Below are 24,998 nucleotides of genomic sequence, written 5' to 3'. Positions count from 1 at the left end.
TGACATAGCGATGACAAAATCAGATAATTGTGGAACTTGAGGGTGTCCCTTTAGGTGTCTCTTAAATTGTTCTGGGTCTGAGGTCCTTCAGATTCTTGGGGAAAATATTGGCTCCTATGACACCAGTTGGGGAATTAAATCAAGACTTGGCCAAGAATGTTAATGGGAGATTTAATAACTCTTAGCTGTCTGACTGAAATATGTAGGTTCATCATTAGGAAAGGTATATTAATATTCCAGTTCCCAAAAGCTACTCTTAGAAAATTCATCAAGGAAAGCTTGGCTTCAGTAGGATGACTGGCAGTAGTTTGCTCATTCTCATTCTGTCTCTTCTTACTTCAGATTCTTGAATGCTAAGTAAGTTTTTACCGATAATACTTACTTTTCATGGCTTCGCTTTAGGAATATCTTTTAAATATCTCCTTTGAAGCCCACCCTGACCCTGTCATTTTTTTGTGTTGCCCCCACACCTTGCCAGTACTTCTCCCACTGCAGCCATCACATTATAATCATTTATTTACAGGTTTGCCTTTTGTTCTCCTTTGAATAGGGTCCTTCTGCTCTATCTTTGTATTTGTAGCACCTAGCTCTTGACAGGTGGTCCGTAGAGAACTAATCGAACGTCTGCTGTGTACCCATCATTACACGAGGCACTCTGAGATCTTGAAGTAAATGGGTTCTTTGTGGATGGCCCTTTTTTGTTTCCAAAAGGGTACGAAGCCTTGTGCAGTGAGTGATTTCATGAGCGCTCCGTGAATTGATTATTCTCCTGATTCCATTGGGGTGTACAGAAACATATTTGTGACTTAAAGAACTAAATGGCTCTGAATTGCTCAGCCCAGAAGACGAAGGCTGTCTCTGCAGTATATGGAGGATGAGGAATCCTGACCCTCTTTGCAGAGGCAGCTTTGAAATAGGCCAGCTCTGGGCTGACTCCATCTGAAACCGTCAACCCCCCATTGTTGAGTTTCCATATGGAAATTTGTCTTTGCTCAGCTCAGCCTACAGATTACTCAAGTGGATCTGTTTGCATGAAGGGAAACTTCCAGAACTAGAAGGCTTCCTATGAAAGGCAAGGAGCCAGGAATGAAAGCAGTGGTGGGGCTATTTCACATGCTTATTTATTTCTAGGCCCCCTCCCTTTGAAGAAGGAGGAAGGATTGAAATGGAAAGGCCACAGGTATGCCCCAACAGGTTTGTGGCCGGTTGCTTGGCTCTCAAGGAGACAGCATCAGTTCTTTCTGCTAGTTTTCAATTTTATTTTAGTTCTCATGTTTTACCTCTACATTTTGCTTATTTTGTTGCCTTAAACCTGCTTTCCAAAGACCAAGTCAGTGGGAGAAGAGATATGGGGTTTGTCAAAGGAAGGGAACAGATAAAATACCTTTTGGGGGCCGGCCCAGTGGTGCAGTGGTTAAGTGCGCACGTTCCGCCTCTCGGTGGCCCGGGGTTCTCGGGTTCAGATCCTGGGTGCAGACATGGCACCGCTAGTCAAGCCATGCTGTCGTGGGCGTCCCACACATAAAATAGAGGAAGATAGGCATGGATGTTCGCTCAGGGCCAGTCTTCCTCAGCAAAAAGAGGAGGATTTGGCGGCGGTTAGCTCAGGGCTAATCTTCCTCAAAAAAAAAAAACTTTTGTATTTGTAGAAAGGACTGTACCTTGTTATGGGCCGTGGTAGTTTCACATTTTCTGTTGTAAGGACAGCAGAAGCTTGACTCAGCACCGTGAAAGGCCTGTGTTGCAGTGGTTCAGAGCACGGGCTTTAGATAATTTCTACTCATACTTGCGCATAATTCATCCTGTTGTGCAGCACTGCTGCAAGTTATGAAAATTGAACCATTGTGGTGCATTAGTTCCCTGAAAAATATTTTATGGTCTTTATTCAAATTTGGTTATATCCACAAATGAGTCTTGTTCCCTGTGTGACATTTCAAATGTTGATTTTTATACCTTTTATTTCTAGAATACTTTTACTTTTTTTTTTTTTTCCTTTTTCTCCCCAAAGCCCCCCGGTACATAGCTGTGTATTCTTCGTTGTGGGTTCTTCTAGTTGTGGCACGTGGGACGCTGCCTCAGCGTGGTCTGATGAGCAGTGCCATGTCTGCGCCCAGGATTTGAACCAACGAAACACTGGGCCGCCTGCAGGGGAGCACGCGAACTTAACCACTTGGCCACGGGGCCAGCCCCGTAGAATACTTTTACTTTTTAAAAAGAATGTTATTCACAGCATCCCAGGAAAGAAAGCTAGGATGGATACTACTACCCACGTCTGATTAAGGAAACTGAGTCACAGAGAAATTGTGACTTACATGATATATATGTCATAGCCCCCAGTTAGTGGTGACCCAGAGCTCTAACCCGTGGTGCTGGACTTCTCTAGGCTGCATTTCTTCTGTCCTTTCTGAACTGCTTGCTTGTGTCAAATAGGTTGGCTCTTCCCAGGGGAAGGTCTCAGCTTAGAACTGGGCACTAATTTGAAAAACTTCTGGTTTCTTCTTCAGGATTTTCTGGGGTGGGGACAGGGAACCACTTGTTTTCCTTCTTGTAAAAAAAAAAAAACACACAACAAACTATAGGAGAAAAGACGCATAGTTTGCTGTAGATATAAAGAGAGACTAACTGTAGTAACAACATAAAAAGCAAATTAATTAGAAAAATAGTTCTAGTGCTTAAAAGGCACCCTTCACAGTAATTGCCTTGGGGGCACAAGTACAAAGTTAAAAACTTTTGTAAGAGACCTAAAAGCATAAAAAGAGCCAGCAATCCACCCCCCCCCCCCAAAAAAAACCCCAGCCAGCAGCATTATGTCATATTAGAACATTAAATTTATAAAGGAGACCATTTTAAGCAATTCCTTCCAAATTATCCATCCTTCTCAGTAATTAAAGAGATCCATCATGTTAGGAATAACATGAGGCAATGAATTCAGGCCCTGCCAGATGAGGGCAGACCAGGATCTCTTTAATTGAGAGCCTTCAAATCCAGACTGTCATCAGCTCCTGTCAATCTCTTCCTAGTCTGTCCACTGCGTTCCCACAGCTGCTCTTCTGCTCCAAGCCGCTATGGAAAATTCTGTTTGGGGTTCCTAGAGGTGGAACTTCAGCTCTGCTGGAGCCAGCCCCTCCTCCTGCTCTCCTCCTTCCTCTCCTCTCCTCTATCCAGGTGCTTTCACAGACGTGGCCTCATTTCTAAATACAACTAGACTCTGAAGTGAGTAGTATTCCCTTGCTACCCATGAGGAGAGCTGAGAGGTTAAGATGACTTGCCCCAGGTCATAGCTATTAAGTGGTAGAGTTAGAATTGGAAACCAGGTCAGTTTATTCCCAGTCCTGTGCTCTTTTCACCTTGCCACAGCTGTATCTTCCGTCTTCACTGCAGCGATAGTTTGCAGAGGACGAGAATATGTTTGAGGTGGTCTTGGAGCCTAGACTTAAGGGCTTTATAAGACCGTGATCAATAGTTCGGGTTGTTCCTCGACAGGGTACAGTGTCCCCCTCTGCAGTTCACCAACCATAATTCTGTGTCACATTTCTGGCATGGTGTCAAGAGGCGTGTCTGTCAGTCAATTGACATATGGTTATTAAGTACCTATTCTGTGCTAGCTATTGTGCTGGGCACTGGGGTACAGTACTGAACAAGACAGGACAATTCTATTTTCACAGAGCTTACAACCTCTCTCCTCTGGTCACCTCTTCAGTGAGAACTAGCAATGTTCATAGAGCCCTATAAACATCACAAGGGACGTCATGTTAACTTCAGTGCACATATCAGAGGGGAGCCTGCAGAGCAAGATGCTACTCCCTCTGCAGCTACTGCCAGTATAATAGGAATCCCAGATCACCGATGGGTTGGTTGCTAAGGACTGCCTCATCCCTCATCATACTGGAACCACAACGACACTCAGCCACAGGGTGGGGCTTCAGAGATCCTGATTTGAACAGGGCTGTGTTTTTCTTTCTTTCTTTCTTTCTTTTTTTTTTTTTTGGTGAGGAGGATAGGCTCTGAGCTAACGTCTGTTGCCACTCTTCCTCTTTTTCCTTGAGGAAGATTGTCACTGAGCTAGCATCTATGCCGGTCTTCCTCTATTTTCTTTTTACTTTGTATGTGGGGCACTGCCACAGCATGGCTTGATGAGTGGTGTGCAGGTCAGCACCAGGGATCTGAACCTGTGAACCACTGGCTGCCAAAGCAGCACACTTGAACTTAGCCACTATGCCATCAGGTTGGCCCAAGGCTGTGTTTCTCTTGATCCATCCTGGGTGATGCTTGTACTTCCTACTTTGGTAGTTGTAAATAGGGATGACGTTGGCAAAGGCTGGAACAGGACTTCCTCTGCAGCCCAAATTAAAAAAAAACCCCTAGATACGGAAATGTTTTACTGGTTAGTAATCTATGAAACACAGTCATAGAAAATACTCCTTGCTTTTTAGGATTTTCTTTGTTGCTTTTATATAGCGGTGATTGCTCTTTCCATTTTAGCGTAAAGGTGAGCTTGCAAACATTCTCATACTGTTAGAATTAGTGACTCTTATTCACAGTGTCTCATTGGAATAGGACTGTAGAGCCTGTCAGGACACTAGCTCCACCCCTCACTTCATAGAAGAAACTAAGCCCTAGGGAGAAGGTGTGTGACTTTCCCTGGGGCCTGGGCCAGGCCTCCTGGGCCCCAGAGCAGATGGGGGGGGGGGCATTAGTGAGGGTTTTTTTCTGTCCTGGTTTATCATCTGTCTGGTCAACAGAAAAATATGCTCACATAAAGGTGGTGGGTTGATGGTCTGCTTCAGTTTTGGGTGGCAGAGTTTGCTCTCACTTTTGGGGGTCTACTTGCAAAGATTTTTAATTGGGGATGCGAGTGAGACCACATCAGGGTTTGCTAACCAAATGCCATTGTAAACCAGAGCCTCTAATGGTTTCACTCCTCTCTCTCAAATACTACTTATGAAAAACAAAGGGTGTAAGCAGCTTGTTGAGTTTATTGCCTTAAAAAGGAAAAAAAAAAAGCCTTGAAGTTTTCTATAATGACTGATGGGAACAAACCTTGAAGTCAACACATTAGACTTTTTCATTTTTGTTCCAGTTTTCTCCTGGCAAATAGAAGAATTTAATAAGAAAGGAACCCATGGTTCCAAAACAAATAGGGTCTAAGTCCAAGACATCTAAAGCTTGTGTGGAATCCCTCGGCGTGTGTCCCACGGGCCCCCAGGAGGGGAGGAGACAAAGTCCGGATCCCTGTTCTAGTCAGAGTTGGTTCAATTAAAGGTGAAACTGTCTGTCAAACTATTTATAGCATCTTTATAGCATGATGGAAAAAACAAAGACCATAGGTTTTAAAGCCTGGCCTTTATTCACAGATAGTAAAGACTGTTTTGTTTTAAAGGAGAGATTCTTTAACATACTTTATAGTAATTGTCATGAATTTAAAATATGGCATTGTAGCCAATTGATTTTTATTGTACTCATTATTAAAAATTTGTGTTTAATGTTGAGAAATCAATGAAATGTCAGTCTTCGGGATGAAGATGCCACTTATTTTTGGATGGTATGGGGGTGGCTTCAAGGTGAGATACTGTCTTAGAATGTAAAACGCTTTGCATTTTCAATGCTTAGAAGATTGGATTTCATTGGCGTTTCCAAGGAATTTCAACCAGGTATGATATGATTAATAGAGCTTTTAGTATGATTCTGTAAACTTTTGTTTAATTTTTGGCTCATAATTATATATTACCATTTACTCTAATAACTAACTATTCCTCCATGCCTTTTGAATTAAGGCCTTTACTTTTTTGTATTAAGGATATAAGTTCTTTGGCTTTTTTGGGGTACTGTTTCACAGATGACTGCTGAACTTATGTTTGCATAATATGATAAAGAAGGAAGGTGTGGATGAGGCACTCTGAGGTCTATGAGGAACCTTTGCTAGATGACGTATTTGACTCTGGGATATATTCATCAAAATGAAGATGCTGTCCCAGGGACTCTGTTTAAAAGTATTTCTTGGATTTGGGTCTCTCTAGCTTGTTTAGAAAACAAACCCACTAACTTGTCTCTTTAGTACTTGTAGAGAAGATGGCACAAAATCAAGAGTGTGTACGTTGCTCAAACACTGGTTTTTCCTCCTGTTTTGTTAGCTTTATTTACCATCAGGTATTCAGAAATATCTTCACAGGGTTGGCCCTGTGGCTGAGTGGTGAAGTTCGTACCCTCTGCTTTGGTGGCCTGAGGTTCGCCAGTTCAGATCCTGGGTGTGGACCTACATACCACTCATCAAGCCATGCTGTGGTGGCATCCCACATAGAAGAACTAGAATGACCTGCAACTAGGATATATATGACTATGTACTGGGGGCTTTGGGGAGGGAAAAAAAAAAGGAAGATTGGCAACAGATGTTAGCTGAGCTGATCTTCCTCACCAAAAAGAAAATATCTTCACCAAATAGAAGGATTAACGTTGGGACCATCATTTCCTAACTGTTTTTGGGTCAAATAAATTTGGAATAATTAGGAAAATTTTTAGGTAGCATTTTCATATTGGACATTTAGGAAAATATGCATTAATGAAATGTGTAATTTGCTCCAGTAGGACAGTTTTGTTGCTAATGGAAATAGCACCCTGACTGATAGCTTTACTGATGTGCTACCTTCCACCCATCGAAAGAAAATATCTGTATTTTGGAGGAAGACTCAACTTTGGTGGGTCATTAGCCCTGGTATTTAGAGTATGCCAAATTCATGGAAAAGGTGGGTAATGTCAATCAAAGTAATGAAGTCAAATGTGATTTTTCCCTAAAACCACTGTGAAAATGGGGGCTTCCATTCCTGACTCAAGGACCTTGGGCCAGTTTATTTTTAAACAAATGAGCCAAGCCTCATATTTATTGAGCTGTAAATGCTGTATTTCTGATACTGTTGGATTGTCCGTCTTTAATATATGCATGACTCACTTCAGTACAGCAGCCTAATAGTAGCAAATTGTATGAAACTGTTTAATCTATGTTAACGCATTCTTACAGATTTCTTAACTGTGGGTGATTTGTGCCTTGTTTTTAATGCAGCAGATCAGACTTTAAAATCAGCCCATCAAGTTAATAAAATGCATGGTGGCTTCTAGGAGGGCATATTTGCAGGGTATCTTTGTGAAAATGTGTTAAGATGTAGGGGTATGTGATACGCCTTTTTTAGGTAAATTATTGAGGGATACCTGTTTGGCTGTCCTCTTTCGCATTATGAAAATTTACTGTAGAAAGCATAGCCATTAACAACCAAGTGGTTGGCATTTCTGCAGTGTTTGAATTTCTGCTTTCTAGACTGCCTTCCCGTCAGCACAAATAACTTCACCTTGAGCCTTAAGGTTGTATAAATCATACCGACCTTTAAAAGGCATGAATCAACTCTGAAGGCAATGGATTTTTCATTCTTTCTTTTCCTTTTCTCTTGCCATTTCTTCATAATGTCAAGTAGCCCAAAGCTTTGGTTTGATGAGTGGCTGTTAGAATAGACTCATAGTCTTTTGGTGAATTCATAGAATCAAGTTATTCTCGTTTAGCCATGAGTCTTGGATATTGACTTATGCCATAGAGTGTAAGTCCTCCATTGGTTAGAACACTATTCCTTGCATCTACCAACCATTTAAAAATATTCCACAAGCCCTGATGGAATTTGGAATAGAAATGTTCAGAACATGTTCTTGCAAATGGGTATGTTTATTTAAAGTGCTTTCCATGGATGTTGAATTCAGAATCAGTTTACAAGCTGTGGGAGAAAATTGCTCTCGTTAAATTATTGTCGTAGGATACTCCTTTGGTCTGCATTTTTTTTTTCCTTTGGTCAGACTGCTTGTAGGGCTCTGTCTTCTTGAGCTAACAGCTAGATCAGAGAGGGCGCTATGTTTGTAGCATGAAATCAAATCAGGATGGGGTAAAAGCTAAGAGGTAGAGCTCAAGGTCTCTGCTAAATGAAGGCAGAGGCTTTTGGAGGTAGACTGAGGCTTGTAGTGTATGGGCGGGGAGATTCATGTACAGGAGCAGACTGACGTGATAAGGTGGGTCCATTTACAAGTAATAACTTGAAAGTAATTGACTTGGCATAAGGAATATTATTTGTGGGCCAGATAGTGATGGAAAATGAAAGTACTCAGGGCTGCATTTGGATATTAGTATCTACCCAAACCTAATTTTCAAGGTGTCCTAGTCTTCTAAATTTAGCTAGCATTTAGATTATAACAGATGCAGACTCTTTACCACTTCTCCTAATGCCCTCCTCCAGTTTACTCGTTTATTTAAGTAGGTTATTATGAAAGTTTCTGTGTGGTCTTAAGCTGAAATTACTGAAGAATCTTTTGTTTCAAATCAGTCCAATAATTAAAGAGTTATAGAAATAATGTCAAGGTCCTCAGAATTGATATATTGCAAGTTTAGGAGCCAAGAGACAGAAAAAGACACTCCTGGCCGACACTTGCAAATCAGAAGCAGCTGCGGCAAGGTCAGAGTCCCCGGGTGTCAAGGGGCGGGTTATTTTATCATCAGTTCAGGGAGTCGACTTTATTCCATGTCACTAGGCATTTGACACTTCTATTGGGCATTATCTCTAGCCTTCTAGGAACAGACATCAAGCAAGAGTGTGGCACAATAAATTCTATTTGTGCAATGACTAGAAAGTACTGTAGTAAATTGCAAGTTGCACAATAATTATTTATGTATTGAGCTTCGTTGTCGTCTGTGGGCCAGGCTTTGAGTCCATTACTTGTTAAACGGCCTACAGCTACTTTGCTCTTTGCATTTATTAGCACAGTTGGGTTTTTTGTTGTCTTTTGCTTTTTCGTTTAGGATTATGGTTTTCATAGCAGTGGCAGTATGGGATTACTCTGTTCTTGACGTTTCTTATGGGAAGAGTTTGTGTATTATCTGGTGGTTTAAGCCTGAATTTTGCACCCAATCCTACTCCTTACCAACCAGTGAAAAGCCACTGTTGTTTAGTCTCTGATGTTTAGAAAGTTCCTTCTATGACCACGTCCGTGTTTTCCTGGCAAGGACTGCTTGATCAGTTAACAGACATACCCTTTGTGTTATTATCACATTAAGAATCATGAACTTACTCCTGAACATTTTGTTTTGTTGTCCTTCTGTTTTTTTTTTTTTAATTGCAATTGGTGAAACTGAACGTTATAACAGTTTTTGTATTATTAAAATAGTGTTAGACAGAAAAGGAAATTTTAGGGGATGATTGTACACAATCCTTTGGTCTGTCAAAAATAATGATGTTTTAGAAAGCGATGTAATTTGTGGGATAAAGGAAATAACTTCACCCAGTGGATGGAGGAAAAAACAGCTGTGTAACTGAAGCAATGAGAAAAAGTGATTCATGGAAAGAAAGAAGGTCTCTGCTTAGAGCAGGGTGAATGGGAGAGAATCTCTAGGCAGTGGCTTGCACACGGGAGCAGGTGTCAGAATCGTGTGGAAGGTTTGGGATAGCGCATCGCTGGGTCTACCCTGGAGCTTCCGATTCCGGAGGTCTGGGGTGGCGACTGAGAACGGGCATTTCTCACAAGTTTCCCAGGTGGTACTGGTATTGCTTATCCAGAGACCACTGCTCTGGTGTAGTTAAACTCACACAGTGAGTCTTAGCTAGGAATTTCTTCTTTTAAGTAGATATAGTGTTAGTGACACTTCAGAAAATGACTGAATTGCAGTTGAAGTTTGTTAGTGAGGGTGACTGACTCTTGATTGATGAGGGGAGGAGGATTGAATTGTAATTAAATTGCTGAACTAATATGAGTAAGGAAACAATATGGGTTAGAACTTGATATATTTCTAAATTTGGTTTACTTGGTATTTGTATTACAGCTTACAGCTTTTGAAAGTTTTTTTTCTTTTAACCAGAACTGTTGCATTAAAAACATGCACGTGTGTACATATGTGGTTGACTTAAAACCATCCTGAAGTTTGTTCTATATAGAATGTTCAACTGTTGCTGCTAGAAACTTGGCATTTTCATTCATTTAATGTTGCAACCTGGGGATGGGGGAGGGCTTAGTTGAAATCCTTAATTGGGATTAAAATGCCTGGGTAGAAAATACCTGGGGCCGGCTTAGTGGCATAGCGGTTAAGTTCACATGTTCCGCTTTGGCAGCTCAGGGTTCGCTGGTTCGGATCCCAAACACAGACCTATGCACCAGTTATCAAGCCATACTGTGGCAGGCACCTCACAGATAGAGTAGAGGAAGATGGGCATGGATGTTAGCTCAGGGCCAATTTTCCTCAGCAAAAAGAGGATTGGTGGTGGCTGTTAGCTCAGGGCTAATCTTCCTCAAAAAACGAAAACAAAAAACCTAACTATGATTTATTTGAGGATAAGTCCTTATTTTATTCATGCTTGTGTTCTTAGTCCTGATGTGTAATAAGTATGCAATGCTTGTGAAAGGAGTAAATGAATGGCCAGCAACACACTTGTTGGAAATAATTAGGCAGTGGTGGTGGTGGTGGAAACCATCTCAGAAGATTAACCCACCCCAGGAAATCCATTGATGACTTGAAAAATTTGCATGTTAGCTTATTAATATAGTTTCTGTTATCTCAATAAATTTAAGGCAAATAAAAATCCTAATAGAGTTAAATAATATTGGAGTTTTTAGTCTCAAAACAAATCTCTAGAAACATATTTTGATAGCCGTAATACATTATCTAAATGAAACTAGGATTAAAGCCATGCAGAGAGAACAAAAGCATTAAACTAAAATATGAAGTCCAAGTTAACCATATTTGTAAAGGAATTAAGGAACTTCCAAATTTATATTATTAATTTCATCTTAATAGTTTAGCAGAATCACGCTATCCTAACTTTAATATATTTTTTAAGGTCTTCATTTTCCTTGCTGTATTGGTGGTGAGGGCGTAATATCCACATCCTACTAGAGTCCTCTACCCATAAAATGGTGGGAGATGTTCTTAGGGCCAAGACTAAGTTTTAATATTTCTAACACCCAACACTTGGTTAGTCAGAAATTTTGGCTAATAGCACCTTCTCTTTGACCCCATTTAGTGGAAGTATGCATAACTGTTGACAAAATCGTCATGTGTTGAGACTAATGTTTGGAGGGAATTTTGCTTTTACAAAATAGTTTTTTCATAACATACCTAAAATATTACATTGGATCTGCACAGTGATGCTTCTTATTATTTTTTGGATAGAAGGATCTGAGGTAGAAAGAAGTCATATAACTTGCCTAAAGTTACTTACTCTAGGTAAGAAATGTTAGAGCCAGGTGGAGAACACAGATTTGCGGGCTCTACCTCTGGTTTCTCTGTAAAACTCAACTAATTCAATACCAATGTATTGTGTCTTTTTTCATAGGAAATCGTATATAGTGGAAGGTACACCCAAGTGGGAGACCTTGATTTCTTTTCTCCTTGACTTTGCAAATGTTTCAAATTCCAGAAACCTTGCTCTTCTCTTAATTTCTCTTGACTGCATTCAGCATCACTGTTTTAAACATTTTTCTTTTATTATACAAGAAAGAATTTTTGTTTTTGTAGAAAAATGGGAAGATACAAATAAGCAAAAAGAAAAAAATACTTTTCATCCAAGCATCCAGCATAGAGTGCTTGGCAGAGAAGCCATTAATAAATACCTATTGATTGAATGCCAGGAATTAGCTCCCTGACCTCTGGGTAAATTGCTTAAGTTGTCATATTCCATCTGTAAAAGGGGTGGCTGGCAGGGCTCTTGCACTACTTATTTCCTTACGTTATAGATTTATGTGACATCAGTGATCTTTCAGGGACTTGGTGAAAGGTGTTAAATAAATCATACCTTTATGATGATCTCTAAGGAAGAAATTATTTGAAATTTGCTGTCTTTAAATATCTTACTCCTATTTGTCATAAGGAGGAAAGAAAATGACTTATTTGCAATGTATGATATGTGTTTATTTGGGGAGTAGGTGAGTGTGAGGGCAAAGGCATTTATTTATAAATAAATCATCATTATAAAATATTAAAAACTTCTTCCTGTGATATTTCAAGTTCTGTTGTTTAATTTACACCCTCCCTGATCCCAAACTACAGTCAGATGGATTTAGAGTTTATCTACCAGCATTTCTTCATGACAATAGAATAACAGGGAAAAGGAATTGTTAGAGTAGGAAAAGCTTATTGGATTTCTTGGAGGTCTTTCTGTTTGATTGTATTTACTCCATGGGTGTGATATGGAGATGTGTGTATTCACATGATTTACTTAGTTCATTAGGTGATATCAGCATCATTATCCAAAAATGTGACTATTTGGAAGAGAAACTAAATTAGATAGTGGGTTTTCAACATAGGATATGGCAGCACACAAGAAGAACACTTTTCATAAAATACAAATGTACCTGTTGTCCCATGATAAATTTAAATGATCCAGGTTTTTTTCCAGATGGGATTACAATGCCTCCAAAATATTTACTAGCATGATAAGCAACTTTTCTTTCTCCTGTTGTTTTAGCACTATTTTATACTTCTCAGACTTTCTTATAGCTGAATTTGTATTTCCATTCCGTAGGCTCTGCGTCCACGTGGGGAGAAATACGTGCATGCATTTTCTTAAGCCCTCTGTTAGAATGGCTTGGGACTGACTCAGCTGACCCAATGGCTGGACATTCAAGTCAACAGACAAAAAAGCACTCTGGAAACATAAATTTCTGGCTTAGTCTTTGGAAACTTTCTTTTCTTTTTATATAAATGAATTGGGCTATAAGAGAATTCTGCAAAAAATTAACTGAAAAGCTCTTAACAAAATTCATATTTCTATTAATTTTTTTGATATTTAATAGTTCTAGAGTGAACTTTTAAAGTATGATATAATCAGACTTTAATATGTAATTTTGCACTTAAGGTCCGATAGTTTTATAATAGGAGTGGGTCGTTGCAAAGGTTATTTTGGGACTTAGCTTGCCTTCCTTCAGTTTTATAATTTATCTTTTGAAACTGACTCAGTGAAAGTTATTATGATCACAACTTAAGAGGAGGAATTTTTCTTCTGATTTGCACTGAATGGGCGAACATTAGCTAGCTCTTCAAGTTAGGGTCTTAATTATTCTCTGCTTTGACCTTTGCCTGTAACATTTGGTTTGAGTTGTGTTCTTCTCTTTGACTTTAAGATTCAACCACTGGCAGGAGCCTTATTTAATCTTTCTATTGAGCTGTTTCATCTCCTTGAATAGGATATAAACCTATTCATCAACCTGTCTTTCATACAGGCATGCTGTTCTGGAATACTATTAAGATTGAGTGCGTTGTGGCAGGGTGCATTCTATTTAAAAAGCAATGTAATATGTTTCAATGTGATTAAGAACAAGAGTGTTACAAGTGCAATATATAGTAAAATCATAACACTCAAGGGCTTTTTACAGAATGTGCTAGGCTTAATGTGCAAACAGTTGATTTAATTTTTTACTTTAGCTTTTTAAAAGCATGATGTTTCTCATAAATGGTGCCAGTATGTTCTGATGTTTCATTCCTTAATACTTGACTTGATATGCTACTATAACTAAATTATATCAGGTTCCTGAGAAATCAAATTTCTGGTTTGATTTATACATGTAAAACAGGCTCTTACTTGGCAGATTAATCTGACTTCACAATCAGAATGGAAACAAGAAAATGAAAATCTAATTCATAGATTTTTTTCTTGTTGTTATAGGGCAGCCTCTATTAAAGAAATTCAGTATACATTTATTTACTAGTCTAAAAAAATAAAATTCTCTTCTAATAAAGGGAAGCCTTTACCAAGAAACAATAAAAAATAATTAAAGTTTGATTTTGAGTCTTTGTTCTTGTTGTTCTTTTGTTTCTTTTGTCCCAATTTCCTGATTGTGTTAGGGCAGAGATGGTATTTCGCTAATAGATGTTTTATGCTGAATCGAAGATACTAAAAGCAAAATGCATTTGCCTTCAAGTTAGAAGAGAAGTAGCACATATGCCTCGTCTTTGGAAGAATAGAATTTTAGATCTAGAAGCTGCCTCTGAAGTGGAAGCTGGCTCCTTATGCGACAGAGAAGGTCTGGAGTGCACGGTTAAAGGGACTCTGCAAAGGTCAGATGGCGAATTTGTGGTAGAAATGGAACCAGAACCATGTCTCTTGAGTCCTTGCTAATTTTTCTTTTCCTGCGCCACAGGTCTCAAATTCAGATGACATTGCTGCTTTCTACTCCTTTGTTTTATTGCAGTGTTTCAGGATTAGTGCTTCGTAAGACATATACATATTAGACATAACCTTGGAAACTTTATTTACTGCCTTTCACAGCATGTGCTACCTTGGGCTTTCTGACTTTGAAGGTTGGCTGACAGTGTGGACCGACTGCTGGTACTTTTAGTGGTGGATTGAACCGGACGAATTCCAAAGCGAGGAATATTTTCTTTTTCCGTATATCCTTGTCAAGAATCTATAAGGCCCAAAATAAAACCAGATCTAAGAATGTTTAGTTAAACTGTAAATATGTATATTTAAATCTGTTCTTTGAAGGGTTTTGGGGAAAGTCCAAAATAAGTTCCTAATGTTTATGGTTTGTATTCTACTACTGTTAGATAACTGGATGTTTTCTAGTTTCTAGAAAATGTTCTAAAGCTTGATGGGAATTATGTCATTTATGCCTTCAACATGGATGATCTCTTAAAGCTTAAAGGAGCTGTGTGTTGTACCTAATAGCTATGGCTCCATTTCATGACTGAGAGAACAGAGCGTATTATGTGAGTGTCCATGGTGGGACCTGAACCAAGGGGTTCCTCTCGAAAGCTCTGGCCCTTGACCGCTAAGCTCTTCTGCTTCCACGTTACACGTAATTTCCTCTGCCGCAAAATGCCGCCTATTGCTAACCTGAAGTTTTCAACTGACCTTTGGTTTAAGTGAGCAAAACACTTTTAGAGTTCTTACAATAAGTTTCAGCAGTGTACTTGAGAATTCTCATGTTTATATTTGGGATCCAGTAGTAACTTCTGGTAACCTTCACCTTCTTTTTCCTCCTCTTTCTTCATATTCACTCTCAATTTTCCACACTTTCCACTTTCCTCGGTTTATTTGGAGCAGTGGTCAATGTGCCTTGTGCATTGTTGGATACCTTCATTTCTATTCTCACGAGTAAGTGATTCTCGATGAATTCCCAAGTAAGATTAAAGCTGCTCATCGTTGGCTCCTAAATTCTTTATCAATATCCTGTTTTTTCCCTTCCTCTTAGAAAACTGATTTCCTTCATATCTCAAGATTGAAAAGAACCGTGAAGAAATACCTAATTCAGTTACCCGTCCAGTGGAATGTTTCTCGCATTCTCCAACTTGTACTATAATGTTCTCTTCCTAAGGTTTTTCTCAAATCATTACTACTCATTAAATATTTTTTCTTCCTCCTTTTGGCAATATCATACCTGCTTTCTTTAAACTAAAATTAAACCCAGTGGCTGACTCTGCTTCTCCCTGGTTTGTTCCCTAAGCTTTTCAGTTTGTGCGTTCCCATCTATACTATTAATAGTTTTTGTGTTCGTTCTCATTTTGCTTTCATTTATGTTTGTACTGTTTCCCTTTACTAAGTAATTCCTGGAATTCAGAGACCATGATGACCATGCATTTAGCACTGCATTTGATGATTTGACCTACAAAGAATAAAGGCTGTTCTTTGTCCTGTTACTATCTATCTCTATTTAGCCCAAAGACGTGGGAGAGCTGCAAAACTGAGGAATCGATGTAGCTCACTTTCTTTATGTCAGGATAGGCAGGAAACAGTAGATCACTACTGTGTTTAATAGGAGCAAGCAAAAAATCATACTCTATAAAAGGTTTACTTTAGTGATATAGGTAAATTTTTATAATGTAGGGTTTTTTTTGAGAAATATGAGCCCTGAGCTAACATCTGCTGCCAATCCTCCTCTTTTTTTTGCTGAGGAAGACTGGCCCTGAGCTAACGTCCATGCCCATCTTCCTCTACGTTAGCTGTAGGATGCCTTCCACAGCATAGCTTGACAAGCGATGTGTGGGTCTGCACCCGGGATCTGAACTGGTGAACTCCGGGCCACCAAAGTGGAACGTTTGAACTTTAACTGCTGCGCCACTGGGCCGGCCCCTTTATAATGTACTTTTGAACAGTGGTTTCAGATTTTATTTTAGCAGTGGCTTACTTCCCGCCCCCCCCCCCCCCACACATAATCTTAAGGGACCCTAATACTGTATCTAAAATTCAGGATTGGTTCTTAGACTATTTAAATTTTCATTGTTTGGGGCAAAAATGCCCTATTGCTTTTGTAAAAGCAATACACGCTACAGTACACCACTAACACACACTGCAGGAGTGTAGGGTTTCCTGGAACACAGTTTGAAAACCTTTGCTTTAGAAGGGTGGAGATATAGGATCTTCCCTGGTTTGTTTGAGAAGATTGGAAGATTGTCAGGCTAAACAGGAACCACATTCCTGTATACACAATGTGTAAACAGTTGCCATCATGTTACTGTCACCCTCATTCTGTCTTCATTTGTAATAACTAATGGAGCTTAAATCAATTAGATGCTTAGGATAGTCTGTCTTTGTGCCAAATGCTAAACAGAAAAACAAAGTAGAGTCCAAAAGATACTGAAAAGAAATCTTGTTCTTAACCCTTCCTCTAAAGTTAGAATAGTTCTACTTCCTTCCCTGGAAGCATTTGTTTTTCCTACTGAAAAGGGGATAAAGCAAAAATGAATTGAGAAGAGAAAAATTGGATCATTGACTTTTTTTTGCATCATTATTTTTCAGTGTTTCTGTGAAGTTAGGTTGTGGTGATCTCTTAGGCTGTTGTATTTTTTTATAGTGGGAAATGTCTTAACTTCGATTTATTATGTTTGATTATCTTATAACACATTGCCACTTCTGTCACCCGAATACAGTTGATAGCTCTCTTGTGTATAACACCATTTCATCATCCTCTGCACTGAATACTTAAAGGGCAAGTATTAAAAATGGAATTGCGTGCTATGTAAGAAAAGATGGATGTAACACATTTAAAAGTGGCTCTTATACACTGCGTACTTAATAAAGAAAAAAATTTATTCCAGTTGAAAAAAGTCTCTTTAATATGAATCTATGTGTTTGAGAAAATTGTGACTGTATTCTAATATTTTGAATGTCATCACTCTCGTGCTCTTCTTTTCTCTTGTGAACCAGGTAATTTTTTTCCTTGCAGCACTATTTCCCTCCCCTTGAATAGATAGCTTGTCACTTGTGATCTTTCTTTTTCTCAAACCATACTTAAAATGCACAGTTTTTTTTTTTTTATAGTTGGTGTTTCTTAGTCCAGACGCTTCCTTCTGTACTGTGTTTAGGAACTCTGAAATTTCAAGGCACAGCCTTTTTTCAAAAAAATGTCTGTCATTTAAGATTAGGTTATACAGTTCCCAAGAATTATATCTATCTTCTTCATGAAGAATCATAATGAAGCCTTTTAAAGGAGATGTATTGCTTTCTTGGGAGTTTGTAGCATTGAGAGAATTTCAGATTTGAGAAATGAGCTTGTGAAATCATAATAGCCAAACCTGTGTGGGTGTTAAATGGTGAATTCAGGATGGAAGAGAAGTTCGGGAGGGAATGTTCACAAAGGAGGAAGTGGCCTTTACCTCCAGGTGAGGGACTGAGCAGCCTGGAGGCGATTGTAAGGACAGGCTGTCTTTAGGTTGTTGACACATCCGCCTCTGTAAGCAGCATAAATAGCATTTTTTTTTTCCTGCCTGGCCAACGCATACCCTGCTCCTTTCTTTCTCTCAGATCTCAGCTTAAATGTCACCTCCTCAGAGTGGAAATACTAATCTTAAAGAAAACGGAGCTCCCCATTCTCCTCACATCAGCCTGCTTTATTTTCGCGTTGGCACTATTATTCTACTGTTTTATACTCACTGTACCAATTACCGCTCAATACTTTCTTTCTCAATATCTCCTTGTGTGCGCATTCTCTTTCTTCTCTCCTCCTCCCTCCTCCGCCTCCCATCAGTGGATGTAAGTTTAATAAGCGCAGGGCCCCTGTCAGTTGTGTTGATTGCTCTATCTCCATTCTCTGGAATAGAATCTGCACTTAGACAGCGATGTCTCTGGCTAGACTGTCGCCTGCTTGAGAGCAGGACTCCACCTAATCTTTGTGGCCTTATGATTAGATAGTGCCTGTTAGGTTGAATTAATTAGGCTAGTATTATTGAGAAAAATAAATTAATATTAATGAGGAAATAGGATAATTTTATAAATGATGACATTAAATTTCTTTTGTCCTCTCTAAATAAAAAGCAGCCCCAGTCTTATTGGTAGCTGGGCCAAGTGTAAAATTTGGGGTGACACTTTGATGCCGGAGGGCTGTCCCAAGGGTTGTTTACTTCTGCTACATCCAGAAATCAGGAGGTGATTATTGTAGGAAGTGGGCCCTTTAGTGGCTCTTAATGTATTTGAATAAATGATAAAAAGCTGCAAAAAGGAGAACTATGTGGTGTGGGTTTTTTTTTTTTTTTTGGTGAAGAAGATCGGCCCTGAGCTGACATCTCTTGCCAATCTTCCTCTTTTTGCTTGAGTAAGATTGTCCCTGAGCTAACATCTGTGCCAATCTTCCTCTATTTTAGATATGGGATACTGCCACAGCATGGCTTGACAAGTGGTATGTAGGTCCATGTTTGGGATCTGAACTTGTGAACCCTGGGCCACCTAAACAGAGCACTTGAACTTAACCACTATGCCACCAGGCTGGCCCCAGAGAACTGTGTTTTTGATGACCATATTTTTGATGATGTAGTAGTTTGCACTGAAATGAAGATGCTCCTGCCAAATATTGGGAGGGTCTTAGTTGTTTCCCTAGAAGATTATTTTCCATGTAGCTAATGTTGCTTTTCTGGGTGGACTTTCTGAAATATATTTTTCCTAAGGTTTAACTTTAAAGAAAATGATGGTCACCCTTAAGATCGAAATCTCAAGATTTTTCCATTTGAATAATTCTCAAGAAAAAAATTAGGTCTTGTCTCTACTAGGCCAATTATTTGAAGCAATGCTATATATTAAGTTATATTGAGGGAACTTGGGGCAAGTTGGTGGAAGTACTATCAATTTTAGTGAGCGACATAAGCTTCAGGATTTATATTTAATATTTCCTAACAATTCATGATGTTATCTAGTTTGGGGCAATTTCTGTATTTTGTTGGCTCATTTGTTTTAGGTTCCTTGAAGAGCTGATTGTGAAGGTGGTCTTATTTTAATATCATGGTTATATTCCCTCAAGATGAAGTGTATTGATTTAACTTCAGCTAGATGGGCTCTGCTAACTCTAATGACGTAACTCTTCAGAAAGCTAAAAATGTGCATATATTAAAAAAGAATATCCTCTTTTTTTTTTTTTTAACCTCAGGAGAGAGAGGCTAGAGATATTCTGAGTCTATAAGTAAAGATGCCAAGTTACTAACAAATGAAGTCATTTTTATGTATCATCATCAAGACTTTTTCAATATGGCCAATTTGGAATCTTGAACTCTTATTTCAAATCTAGGAATTTTCTGTAGCATTTCAAAATTAATGATCCTTCTTTTATGTGTGTAATCGATTTTTAGCCACCTGAACTTTCTGAGTGTGTATAGTATGAGGTTCTCTATACAAGTATAAGCTTTATCCATATTATCTGTTTTTCCTTCATCATTTCTAGTGTTTCTGCTTATGCTGTTTGACTTTCCTAATGCCTTTACTCCTACTTTCTGCTTGCCATCCAGGCCTTTCCTCTCAGCTGCCAGGCTTTGTCCATCTCTTCCTTTGAAGCTCATACTAAAGTTATGTTTCATTAATTCAACTCAATTTTGTAGATGGTGGGCTAGGTTCAGACAGGAGACACAGCCTTAGCCCTTGGAAAGCACAGAATTAAATTGAGATGAGCGTGGGGCTTGATAGTATCGGTATATTAGGATGAGCTAATATGATGCGATGAGAAAAAAGGTTGGACCCGGAAGAGGGAAACTGCCATTTTTGTTTTGGAGTTTTGGCGGAAGGCTCTCCAGAGGAGAGGCTGTTTGAGTTGGTCCTTGAGTGGTGAATTCCGAGGAGTAGACAGGTGTTCCCCATCTGCCCAGTTAGCTAACTGTATCTAGTTTGTTTCTTTAAAACTTTATGAAAGCTAATTGTTCAGTTCTCTTATGTGGTCACAGTTCTTTATTGCATAGGAAGCAGCTAACTTTTTAGAATTGCGCTTGAATTAAAAAAAAAATAACCAGGTAAAAACAACTCAACAATACAACTCAAAAGTTGCCCAATGTTACCTTTAATCCTTTTTCAAGGAAATGAGGAAGTGACACAAAGGGGGAAAACATTTTTTGTTGTTTAGAAATATTTGTTTTGAAATGGGCTGAATAGAAGCAATGGCGGAATCATTTTGTGTGTGTGTGTGTGTGTGTGTGTGTGTGTGTGCGCGCGCGCGCTTATAAAAACAAAAACAAACCCCAACTGTTGATTTTTGTTCTTTTCATAATGTCACAAGTGTAAGCCTCGGCCATGTTCAGTGGCAGTGTGGTGCTCAGACGACTGGATGTTAGCCTTAGACTTCCAAACACTACACAGAACAGCTGGGGGCAGAGACATGGGCCATGCAGCACCCTGTCTCACTACTCTTGGGGGCTCTGACGTGGTGCAACTAAAGCAGGAAGGGGAGGGGTCCAAGATGCTCAAGTTGGAAGGGACATTTGGCCCAAAGCAGTGGTAATAACCAATCTCCATCTAGAGAGAGTTTGATGTGCTTCCTTCCTGAAGGGCTCTGCACAGTAAATAAAGTAAAACCAGTAATTATCAATGGGCAACTGGGCCATGTCCTTAATGAGGGTATTCAGATGGGCATAAATCAGAGTGTCTAAGCAAACAGGCTGGAGAGGGGCTCTGGAGAGGAATCTTCCAGCTGTTTTCCTAAGGATTAGGGAAACAATGGTTCCTAATGATATTCTTTAAAGCTTAAATGAGGGTCTTATGGATCTGGAAGACTTTCTTTTTTTTTTTTTTGGTGCTAAAAAATGGGATCTTTTGATTAATTGATTAAATTTATTTATTGTATATGTATATGTAATTTATTATGTAAGCACAAATTCATTTATTCATCTGAGGAGCATTTATTTCTCTGTAGCAAGCATAGCTCTTTTTCAAATCTTTTTCTGCTAAAGGAAGAATATTTAAAATCTCAGGTAATAAGCAAGGATTTGACTTATTCCAGGTTAACCAAGTCATGACCTTTTTTCCTTTTCATATATTTTTCTTCCTTGTGTACATCTTTTGCTCAACTTAAAAATTAAGTAGATTAATGGTCAATGTGTATAGTTAGCATCATACTGTATATTATGTATATGGCTCTATATCGTGCCTGTTATTTTGAAAAGCTATTTTAGGAACAAAAGCACATTTACTCATTATTTAAAAAAACTTTGGTCTCTTCCTCTAAGGCATGAATTTTGGGTATTGTGTGCTGATGGACTTTCATGATACGTGTGATTAATTGGACAGAGAGAGTTTTGAAAATGTCTCCTTGGTACAGCCTTGGAGTACGTGGGTAGTCGTGTGGAAGGAGAGGAGATGGGAGATGTTATTTATGGCTATATAATGTTAGTTTCAAAATGACCTTAGAGATCTTGTGACCCATAGGTTAACTCAATTTCTTAAAATTTGGTGCTGTCAGAATTAGAACCAGTTGCACGTTGGGTACTCAGCTTTTGAGAGACGACTCCTCTGTGGCCATACTTTCTATCACCATACCAATTTTTAAAAGTTTATGTTGATTGTAGGGAGTTTGGAGAAGAGTTTGGCTAACGTCAACTCATCGCTACTCCTAGAAAGCAGCTTCTTTAGCAGTGGTAAATTAGTGAACGGTAGCATGAATCTTGAAAAAATTCAATTCAACAAATATGTATTGAGCACCTCTTATTTGGCTCAATGTTCGTGCTCAGAGTTACAGATATGAATAATGATGGGGTTGCTGACCTCAAGGGGCTCAGTCTAGTATAGGAGTCTGAGAGGTAAATGGATGTTATCCGCCAGCCTGATAAAGTGCACCAGCCTGATAAGAGCAACAAGAGAAGCTTGGAAGAGGGACAAGGGAGACGTTCTGAAAGAGCTAACATGTGGGCTGGATTTTAATAGGAACAAGAGCTTCCAGTGATTTCTACTGAGTTAATATGCATAGTTTAAAGAATAAATATTAATCCTCCCATTTTATTGTCACCTAAAAAACTTTGATGGCTTTTGAAAGATGAATATCCCTTCAATAACTTCTGAAACGTGGCCTTTTCTTACCTAGATCTTAAGGATTATCTGATTCTCGAATGACTGAGAGGAAGAATGAGTTGGAGAGTTTAGGATGCTTACATCTTATAAAGGTGACACAGTGGTCAGTGATCATAGAAAAGGGATTCTTAATGAAGTGTCGCTGAGTGACGGAAGGTGGTCCCAAATGTGGTTCTACTAGTTTAAAAATAATTGCTTTATGTCTGATGTACTATGCCTACTGGCTAAAATGTTTTAGTTTCTAACTCCTGTTTCTTTTTAAGAACTAGATTAGAAACTCATGTTGAAGATTCTGGTTATAAGATGCTCAAGTAAATAAACAAACTACTTCCCCTAATTTGACTTTCTTCAGATTAGAACTATAAATTTGTATTTGCATTGCTGCTCATTTTCTGGGATGTTTATTATGTAGAAAAAATTCCTCTTGTTTGCTTCTAATTAAGAACTCAGGGTGCTCTATAGACATTATTCATGGTTATTAATGACAGTATTGCATTTAAAAATAATTGAAGTATGAGTTGACAAATAGTTTTTTATAAAACCAGACTTCTATGGAATTGATCCATAACAGGTTATTTCCTTTGGAGGGTGGAAAAAAAATCTAAGACCTTCAACTATAAGATGTGCTCACTAACAGCTGTTTCCTATAATAGGAGCAATTTGCATGCAGAATAGAGAAAATGAATTATACAAAAGGGTGTACAGAGGAAAAGCTATAACTTCTCTGGCATGTACGACATCTCACAGAATAAACTTCTTTCAAATGACATTGGCATGATTAATCCCAAACAACCTGGACACTGAAGCTGCTGTTCTGAAAAGGGGCTCTATAGCCTGCAAATGTCATGGGTGTAATACTAGCTGGTCTTCCAGCTGGGCTGGGGTTGGGGGTGCTCAGGTATTTAGTGGCATACCCCTCAGTGTTCAGGGTATTTGAATATTCATGACAGCTTAGCGGGTGGTTTGTGGATGCGGGACTGAAGCCACTCTGAGTCCTTTTGCTGTTTCATTTTTTATTAGAGAAACTTGTAAGGTTAGGTGAGCGTCCTCATTCCTGATTTTCTTCTTCTGATGTCAGTTTGGGGTAATTTTTCTAAGGTGGGCTAAAGGAGACTGCCAGGTGTTAAAATCCTGTCTTCGGTATGCCTCTTTGTAACCATATTTGTACTCGTGGAATATCTAACCAATTTTCATGGATATCATCATCGTCTGTAATAAAAATGCCTCACACTTATATTTCCCCACATATATAGTTTCCTTGCTTTTTTGACAGCCGTGCTTACAGATGTGTAGATGATGTTCTCTCTTGTAAAGGGGAAGGAAATGGAAGCTGTCTAGAGAATCCTTACTCCAGGGTCACGGAGCAGGGTTTTCTAATCCAAAGGCAGGGCTCTTGACTTGCTGCCTCTTTTCTTTTTTCATCCTGAAAGGTTACATGATGACTGGATATTTTACGGGTTAGATTTTTCTGCCTCACTCAGTCACTTATTGAGACCTTATATGGGCCAGGACCTGTGCTGTGTCTCTCCCATACCTCATCCTGTTTGATCCTCACACCGTCCAGAAGAGGAACCCGAGGTTCAGAGAAGTGGAGTAACCTTCCAGAGGTAGCCTGGCTTGTCTGAGGTGGAGCCCAGATTGGCACCCAAGTGTGCTGGATGTTGTAGCCTGAGCCCTTGTCTTGACACTGTATGTTCCTGAGGTAAATGCTTCTATCCTTGAGGAATGAAAGGAAATTACAGATGAGATTCCTGAGTATATGGTAATGAGGAACTCTTTTCATCTGAGTGTTTCAGACAGTTAATGCTTTGGGAAGATCAAAGGAGAAGAGTTGATAGTACTTCGTGGTCTGGAAAGGCCTTGGGAAGAAACTGGGATTTGAACTAGCAGAAGACACTAAGATTAGCATGAAGGTGTGATGGAAGGAATACCAGAAGGACAGGGTACGGGGGGAAGTGCTGGGCATATTTGGGGGTGGTTGATGCAGTTGAATCAAGCACAGAAGGTTTGGTGGATGACAAAAGGAGGAAGGCTGAAATGGTATGCTGGAGCCTGCTGCAGAGGACTGGGCCACCAGGCTGTGTGACCTTGGTGTTCAGCATGTACATTTTTCCTTCTTTGTGATACTACCGAATGCAATCTAGACTAAAATAATTTCAGGTGACTTGTGACTGATTTTGGTTTAATGGAAATTTTAGTAGGAGGAAATCATATTTTCTTCTTAGGGTGTCTCTCGTTTCCCAAGAGCTTGCCTAGTAGTCTTCCTTCATAAGAAACACAAAGGGCTTATTGTTTCTTACGTATTTTTATGATGTGAATCGATTTTAAGTGTATGTATACCAATATTTCAATAAGCATTCTTTTTCTGGGGGAGCTGGGGGAGAGTGAGTCTTAATGGGCACCCATAATGTTGGGGGACTCTGGGTTTGGGATTTTCTAAGGATGGTCCTGCTACTTTTTGGCACAGAAATCAAGGCATCTCAGAGAAGCAAGGAATTTAGGGGTGGAGAGATTTACATCAAAGACTAGACATGGATAGTACTTTTGTTAGGGAACTTAGAGTCATTTGTCATGAGGGGCTGTGCTCCGTTCCCCTAAAGCTTTAGGGCAGAGTGTAACAACTGAAGCCAAGTCATTAATGATCACGGTTGTCTGTGATGAGCTAATAACCCCTTCAAGATTTGAATAGATAACTTACATATTTGCTTTACTTAGGAAAATTATAGATTTTGG

At 39.2% G+C, this 24,998-nt stretch overlaps 1 protein-coding gene across 2 annotated transcripts in view; it reads left to right on the top strand.

Annotated features, from left to right (window-relative positions):
* Positions 1–24,998, top strand: part of MLLT3 (MLLT3 super elongation complex subunit) — a 255,693-nt gene that overhangs the window by 114,346 nt on the left and 116,349 nt on the right. The window lies entirely within an intron of this gene.

Source organism: Equus caballus, chromosome 23 (genome assembly GCF_041296265.1).
Source record: "Equus caballus isolate H_3958 breed thoroughbred chromosome 23, TB-T2T, whole genome shotgun sequence".
Lineage (NCBI taxonomy): Eukaryota > Metazoa > Chordata > Mammalia > Perissodactyla > Equidae > Equus > Equus caballus.
The sequence above is the reverse complement of the archived record's forward strand: the minus strand, read 5'-3'. Positions and strand labels throughout refer to the sequence as shown.